The sequence below is a fragment of the Fukomys damarensis genome, unplaced genomic scaffold, assembly GCF_012274545.1.
Source record: "Fukomys damarensis isolate Sample0158 unplaced genomic scaffold, DMR_v1.0_HiC HiC_scaffold_39, whole genome shotgun sequence".
In the NCBI taxonomy this organism is placed as follows: Eukaryota; Metazoa; Chordata; class Mammalia; order Rodentia; family Bathyergidae; genus Fukomys; species Fukomys damarensis.
The window spans coordinates 123143601-123152667 of record NW_022900951.1 but is presented as its reverse complement, the minus strand read 5'-3'; positions in this window follow the sequence as shown (position 1 = coordinate 123152667).

Genomic DNA, 9067 nt, shown 5'->3' with positions numbered 1-9067 from the left:
TTTAAATGTTATGCTATCTTTTCTTCCAGTGGTTTTAGAGTCTTAGGTCTTATATCTGAGCCTCTGGTTCATTTAGATTTGATTTTAGTACAGGGTGAGAGATATGGATCTAATTTCACTCATCTGTATATGACCATTCTGTTTTCTAGATCCATATGTTTAAGAGGACTTTTTTTTTCTTTTAGTGTATGTTTTTGGTTCCTTTGTCAAAAATCACGTGGTTGTAGTTCCATGTATTTCTGTGTCTTCTGTTCCATTTGTTTACATTTTTGCTTTTGTGACAATACCGTGATATTTTTGTTACTATTGTTTTGTAGTATAAAGTGAAATCAGGTATTTTTGTCTCTAGCCTTTCTCTTTGTCTCTGGACTGAATTGGTTATTCTTTAACAAATCAAACAACCATTCACGATAAAAACTCTGAGGAAAATAAGTACAGTAGGATCTTTCCTTAAATTGATAAAAGCTGTCTGTGACCGACCCACAGCCAATATCACACTGAACTTGGAAAACCTGAAAGTATATCCTCTAAAATCAGGGTCATGATACAGATGTCACTCTCACCCCTCCTGTGCAATATGATTATTGAAATTTTAGCCAGAGCCACTGAACAAGAGAAAGAAATACAAAGAATGCAAATAGGAATGAAAGAGGTCAAATTTGTTCTACATGTATGTCATATGATCCTTCACTTTGAAGACCCTAAAACACCACCCAAGGACTCTTAGATCTGATAAACAACTTCAGCAAAGTGGCAGGATATGAAATCAACATACCAAAAATCAATAGCTTTCCTATTCACCAACAGTAAACCCACTGAGAAATAAATCCGGAAAACAATTCCTTTTTCAAAGTTTCATAAAAATTAAAATACCTAAGAATCAACACAACCAAGAAGAGGAAAGACTTCTAAAATGAAAATTACATAACGCTGAAGAAAGAAACAAAAGAAGATATTAGAAAATGGAAAGATCACGCTTGTTCAAAGATATTGAAAGTGGCCAAATTACCAAAAGTGATCTACAGAAACTACAAAATTTTTTTAATTCATAAAGAATCACCAGTTTTCTTTTTACAAAAGCTTTATACACTTTTTCACTTTCAAACTTTTAGTCTCCTTATATATGACATGTTATACGAACAGAATATAGCTGGAAAATTTAAAAGTACCCATCTGATATTGTGATTGTGCTTTTCTGCACACTTATACTTATTGTGGTTATTGATATATTCAGAAAGCTACAGTATTTTCTTTTGTGCCTTTGATTTTTTCATTTTTTTGAGCATCATTTTTTTTGTTTTCTTTTTATTGATGAGCATTTTTTCTCATTTCATCTTTATTTGTACTACTGCAAAAGCAGCAAACTCTTCTACTCATATAGTGGCTAATGTGGAAATTTAACATGAACACTGAATTTATCAAAATCTTTAGTTAAGTAACTTTTCTACTCAACATCCCAACAACACAAAGATCTTAATGTTTACTTAATTTATATGCAATACACATATGTATTTTTTATCTTGCATGAAGAAAATAGAAACATATTACATACTGTCTGGTGAGCTGCTGAAGTATAAATATTACACCAGAGCATCCTATAATGTGCTTTAATACTTCCATTTGGACTTCTTATAAGCTTCTTAAGTTGAGTTATAATAAAGTTTTGATCTTGGTCCCCAGTATATTCAGGATTCACCTCTCACTCTGATCTTTTTCACCCATCGTCCCATAATTCTGGACTTCTGTGATTGTGAGATAACAGCATAATTTCTAGAATTAGCTGTTTTACTTCCAAAATTTCATACATTGCTGTTACCACTTCTTCTCAATTTTCGTATCCTACTCATGTACTTGAAACTGTTTACTGAATCGACTCTTGTTTTCTGTGAGTGGCTGAAACCGGTTTGGGGAAATTGTTAACAGCTTCTGTGAAGAGGGCCTACTTTTTTAATTAGTGTAGTGAATAGCTTACAATGGTCACACTGCAACAAGAAATTCAATTAGAAAAATTTGCTTCTGGAATTAAGAAATTCAAGATTACATTTCTAATAATGTGTTCATGGGATACCAGATGCAAGATATATGATAAGTGGCATAAAAACATATCTTTCAGCCACATGAATGGGCTAATGAACTAGAGAGATTGTGATCAAGAAACAGAAATTCTCTCTAGAGAGCTATGCTTTGAGTACCACTGTATCTTCAAGGGAGCATATTTCAAGAATCAGGAGACTTTAGTTCATATATTTGAAGAACAATATTTTTCCTATGAAGTTTTAGGGAGAAAAGTAGCCTCAAATCTTTTTTTTTTTTTCTACATGAAGAATCTACAGGGTAAGTGTTGAGCTAGTTAGCTATTTTCATGGTGGGATTAAGGAGAGAGTACTTTCTAGCCAACATTCCTGTGGAATGTTGAAGGAAATTGAAGGAAATGATGGGTGAATTTTCCGCATACATCTTGTGTGAGAGAGCAAGAGAGCTTGTCTAGAAAACCGTCCTGGAAAATCAAATAGAACTTGTCAGAAAGAACTCAGAGTTCTCATCTAGGAGCATTCTCCTTGCATTGTTCTCTTGTTTTCCCATTAACTTGACTGTCTTTAAAAATTCATCTGCCTATCAGATAATCATCATATTAGTAAGCTTACTCATCATACTAGGCCACAGTTTTCATGCAAGATCAATTTATAAGCAACTGGCTAATTTTTGGTTTCACAAATATTTTATATTTCAGTCATAGGAAATGGTATAGGGCACTGGCCAATCTGCAGATTGACTGTCTTTGGATAACTGGTCCACCATCAATTTTAGAATTGCAAGATAAGAATCATGTGATATGGAACAGAGCCACATCTGCTGAATAAAGTACAGCGAAGTGCTCAGGGACATGTCTGGAGTCAGACAAAATTAGGTACAATTTCCAGCTCCGTGACTTATCAGCTATGTGTCCTTGGGGCAAGTCATGTAAAAAAAGACTTGTCTGTAAAACTTGGGTATCAGAATTTGTGTGTAGAAAATCATCTCTTGCTGATCGCTACTTATTATCCCTCCTAGTATGGTGATTCTTTTCCACTGCTTCTCCTCTACCTCAAGGAGCATGAGATGTCTAGGCCACAATGGTAAGTCACAGTTCAATGGAACTCTTTCTACGTCCCAAGTGGAAGTGTTTCCCCTTTGGAAACCATGACCTGTAAATGCACAGAGCTCAGACTTGCGAAGATAAAGTTCAAATTCTTTAAGATATCACTGGTGAGAATAGGAAACCCAAATCCTACAAGAGGAGCCACTCGTATCTTCACCCTTTGATTCTAGACCGAATGTACTCTCTTTTGGGGACTGCAGCACCGCATGAAGGTCTTCATTATCATATACACTGCACCCTGGAGGGTAGCTTATGGAATCATCTTTGAGCTGTCACCTCTCCTGTACCTTCAACAGTGCAGTTGCACACTGTAACTCTATCAGTCTTGCAGCTTCTCTTTAAGGTAGATGTGCTATGACCAGTGGACCCTGTAGTTATGCACTTTCTTTGGCACCTATTTTGCTGCTAAGAGTGTTCTTTGTTTTGATGTCAAGCTCCATGTGATCCAATGCTGGGGGGAATCAGACATTTGTATGCTGTCTAAGGTCATTTCTGGAAATATTTAGTGTCATCAAAATGAATAACTTGTCAAATGACTCACTCTTCCTGAGTAAAAGAGTTTCAATGTAGTCAACTTGCCACCAAGTGATTGATCATTTCTTTAAGGTGACATATTAAGGACCATTGGTCTCTGTTGCTGGAAAATTGCACATTCTACTGTGACAGTAGGTAGATACACCTTTGTGAGTGGGAGCCTTGCCACTGGACCCATCCACAGCTGCCATTTCTGCCATATGTCTACTCTTTCCATGTGTTCATTGTGCCAGCACTGGGGAGACATGGATGTCTACTGGCCTGTGTGTTGTCTACATTGTGATTTCATGCATCTTCCAGAGCAGACGTTTTCTGGTGCACTTTAACATAAAATATGCAAAGATCTTCACACATCATGCTCATTACTATAAGGTTACCCATATCTCAGACCTCCTTGTTTCTAATCTTACAATTTTTATATTTACAGGTTTTTATAACAAGCCAATTAAATTACAATTCCTTATAAGACCTTATATATATTTAACCTCAGGTTAATTCTCTTTTCAAATAAATTGAATAACCAATTTGCCATCTAGAGCTGTGCTCACTGGGAGGATTCACCTTCACTCTGTCTTTTCAGTCACCTTGGAGTGGGCTATAGTGCAACTACACTTGATTTTTAAACTTTCCTCTTTGTATCGAACCAGTTCATCTGTGAAACAAGCCATGTACTGACCCATCAGCTGGTCCTGCAATGGTGTACTTCTGGGTACAACCAACCTTATGTCTTAGTAGATTTAAAAAAGCAGCTGCAATGCAATAATCAGCTATAGACTTACAGCCCAACACTTCATCTCTACCTAGCCCAATATTATGCCAAGGACCATTTTGTAAAAGTTATAATTCTCCACCGCAGATAGTATAGCCTTGTTCTAGAACCGTGGAAATCTTTGCTGTGATTTTCCTATTTGGGCATAAACCCAAGAGACACAAAAGGTTTTCATTTGACCTTCTCAACTGTGATACCTCTAATATTACAGGTAAGGAATTAATGCAGGTCTTGTGTCAATGTTCAAGTTACGTCATGCAATTATACACTTGGAGACTGGAATTAATAATCACCAGGTGGGTCTGTTGGTGCTGTGGGTGAGATTGAGGGCTAGAGCTACATTTATTACCTCATCCTCACATGACCCTATTCTAATGGAGGCTCTGGTGATGCTTCAACAAAAACTTGGGCCGCATTAAATGTTTGAATACTCCTCTTTCACAAATGTATAGTTACCCTTGTGAATAGCCATTTGTACTTCCTGAGATAAACTCAGAGGACTCATTATCATATATATTTACATGGTGCTACAGGAGCCCTCTTCTTAGGACCCAGCTTCTCCTTCATTCAGTGGTTTCCAGGTCTGAAAATTTGCTCAGGTCTGGAAATTCAATAAGGGGTTGGGAGCTTTTCATTAGTGTGATTCTTACCACCTCTTGTTCACTCATCCTTAATTTCTTCTGTTTGTAAAGATTAAATGTTTCTTTTTCTGGCTGGCTGCCTAGCTATTTTGTAGCAAATGATACAGTGTGTTTTTAACTATCTCCATAGCTCTCTGCAGGTCAAGCCTTTATGGCAAGTTTCACCTTGCTGCTCTTTAAAGTGATTGTAGTCATGTAGCTTCCGATCATCATCTGGCCTATGATATACCAGTTGCTATCAGGGAACTCAGTTTTATGATCATTTCTCATGTGTCTGACCCTACAAGGGAGATGCACCTGTTTAGTAATGCCACTATTTTCCTTAATGGCCTTTCTGTGGAACATGCCACATGTGATTTAAAAATATGGTGAATGCTTAAATTTTAAAAAATGATTCTAGTCAAAGCGATGTTGTCATGACCCCCTTCAAAATCCCCCCCCCTACTTCAAACACATTTATCCCATTGCTCCTGCCACAGTCTTAAGCAGTTCTGGAAGTCCTCTTTCCAGAGTTTCTAGTGGCACTGTGGTGGCTACATATTGCATTGATCTAAACATTTACTTTTCATGGTCATTTTGACTTTTTGGAAGAGCCACAAGTCACACAGTGCCAGATTTAGTGAATAAGGTGGATGAGGACATATGTCATGTTTTTAGGCACCTTCATTTCCATTGGATGGCATTGGGTAGCAGCACTCATAATATTTAACACCTTGTAAAGAAACTCATAAGTGAACTTGCAGAAGTGCTTTGAAAGTGGCAGTGACAGCTAATTAAGTATATTCAAAACAAGGGTAAGTACTTTGAGTGAGATTAATGGCAATGTATCATTTACAGTAATGCATTTTTAAAATGTAGACCATCACTATATTTTGATCACCCCTTGTATTCATTCACTAAGGACTTCAGACTTCCTTGGGATACCTACTTTAGCAAGCTCACTCCTGGAGCTGTTAATTCCTTTCTGTACTGCCTCACTCAACAAGCCTGGCATTTGTACCTTGATTGATACTGACTATTGGTTTTCCCATAAGTTTTAGAATCATGTTAAGCATTTTCATACTGTTTCCTAGGGCCCTTGCCAGGATATTAAACACTATATATTTAGTGAGTGCTTACATATCAATAACTTTTATCCCATTTTATGTCCTGACTCCTACTTGACCCAGTACCTGCATAATTTTTCCCCCTGCTTAGTTTCCTAACTCCTAACTCCTAGGTCCTGCAGCTCTTTATGGTGAAGCCTCTTTTCTCCCATAACAAGTCTAGTTTTGTCCCAGCCAGGTTATACTGTGAAATAATTTCACTATTGGACTATAAACCAGGAGAGAAGACACACGCACATCCTGAGGATGCACGTGTGGATTTCAGGGAAGAAGACTTTGCATTGTCTTCAAGAGTGGAGGAAACATTTTTAGAAGAGTGAGTCACTTCTGCAGGTGGAGAAGGATTAGTAGAATGGTGAGTATTCCAGATTTATAGGTACATCAACCCAGGAGTTCTAGCATATGATTTGATATCCATTCTTACCATATTTGTGGAACAAAGAGGGCATTGTTTGAAAGCTCAGCATGGTGAGATATGCACTCAGATAACAGAGGAGAGGTCAACAGACACAAGCCAGAAATACAATGGCTTATAGGTCATAGAAAAAAGGTTGACTTCATTCTCAATGTAATGGGTACTCACTGACAAGCTTTAAACATGGAGCGATGCATGATTAGGCTTGTTTTATTAGGATAACTCCAGCTGCAACTTTGAGAACAGGCCAGTGATTCCCAAATTTTGCTGAACATTGGAATCATCTGGGGATCATTAAAACCTACTGAGACCCAGCTGCCAGCCAAAGCTGTCTTCTATGGTCTGGAGTGTGGCATGGTCTTGGGAGTTTTTTAATGTCCCCCAGAGAGGAGAAAGCAAGGACGCTTCTGGATGGAGTCCTAAAACCCCAGGACCTGATCTTAGGAAGTTATTCTAAGAGTCCATGAATCACCATTTTCTTGCCAAAGAAAGTCATCTATTTTTTTTCTCATTGAGTTTATTGGTACATTTTAGGTATACAGCACAGTTACATTCATCATTGGGATATTGTACCTTTACATGACAGGTCTTGGTTCTCATTTATTCCCCTTGTCCCTGACCTCCCTTCACCCCTTCCTCCCCTCCCCATTTACAAACACTTTATTTCCATTTTTTCATTTTCTCCTATTTTTTTCTTTTCACTCATTACCTTTCCCCCTACCCTTCCCACTTTCCGTACACCTTTAGCCCTTTTCTTCCTATTTCACACTGTCAATTGGCCTTTAACCCCTTCACTGCCTAGTCTGTATGTGAGAAGTGGGGTTCTGAACTCTAGCAGTAGAGATGCCCAGTGGTGCTTCACTTTGCCCCTGCCTTATTATCACAGTGGGCTCCATTCTATAAATCCTGACACACTGATCCCAAAGAAGGAAAAGGTAGTCAAGAGAGTCTTTATCACTATAAGTAGGAGGAAGAAGCTATACAGAGCAAACTTGAGCCACGACAGTGGTCAGTGCTGCTTTCTGCACATGCATTAAAAACCTAACCACAGTTTGTGTGCTTTGAAAGTTGTAATTAGCATCAGCCAGTGACTGTTACAGTGGCTGTCACCTGTCTGCCTGTGTGGCTTCTCTAGATGATTAGCTGTTCTGCTGTGATGTGATGATCACAAGCCCATTCGAGCATAGCATTTCTCAATCTTCTTGTCACTCTCAGCCTTCTCAACTAAGGATTCTTCTTAGATATTTTTCCTATTTTTTCTTATCTGCCTTCCCTATGAAATTTTTAAAGTGAAATTTATTTTTAATTAGTACATAAAACATAAAATAGTACATGGTAATGGGGTACTATGTGACATTTTGATTCATGTACGCATTGTGTAATATTTAAATCAGGTTAAACGCATCTATCTCCTTGAGTATTTATCATTTATTTGTGGGAAAAACTTCCCAAATCCTTTCTTCAAATTGTAAACATGTATGGTATATTATGGTTATCAATAGTCTCCCTACTGTGCAGTAAATAGCACATTAGAACTTCTTCCTCCTGTCTAGCTGTAGATTAGCACTCACTAATGAACATTTCCCCAACTTTCCCCCTTCACTTTTCCCAATCTCTGATAACAGTCTTTCTCCTCTCAACTTCTAAATATTCTATATTTCTATTTGCGATGGTTAGTGTTATGTGCCAACTTGGCTGGGCCACATTAACCAGGTATTTGATTAAACCTTACTCTATGTGTATGTATGAAGGTGTTTTTAGATGAGGTTAACTTTAACCTCAGTGGAATTGAGATAATGCAGATTGTCCTCCATATTTGGGTGGGCCTCATCTAGCCAGTTGAATGTATGAACAGAACAAAAAGATCAGTCTTCATTGAGCAAAAGAGAATTCACCAAAAGACTGCCTTGGAATTTCTTGTGCAATTCCAGCTCTTTTGGCTTCTACAGCAGGCTGGCTCAAGACTGGAATTTAGAACATCAACTCTACTGAGTCTGTAGCCTATCAACCCACCCTAAGGACTTTGTATTCATCACCCTTTATGGTCGCATGAGTCAATTCTTTATAATAAGTATCTATTTCACCAAGTATATATACGTGTCCTATTAGTTGGTTTCTCTGGAGAATCCTCGCTAACATAATATTTATATACTAAAAGTTTCTGTGCATTATACAGATTTAGAGGAGGAATGTTTCATCCTGCTAAGAAAATAATTGTTTTTGTGGGGGTACTGTTGAAAATGCATATTCTATAGGGAGATTACATGGGTTCACATATCAAACTCACCGTCAGTTATTTGTGTGACCTTTAGCAAACTGTTTAACCTCTCTGGGCTTCAGTTTCTTCATCCTTACTAGAGATTAAAAGTAGAACTTACCTCATAGGGTTTGCCAGAAAGACCAAATGAGTCCGTGCTTAATATGTAGTAGGTGCTATACACTTGCGGGTTATTCAAAGTCTTT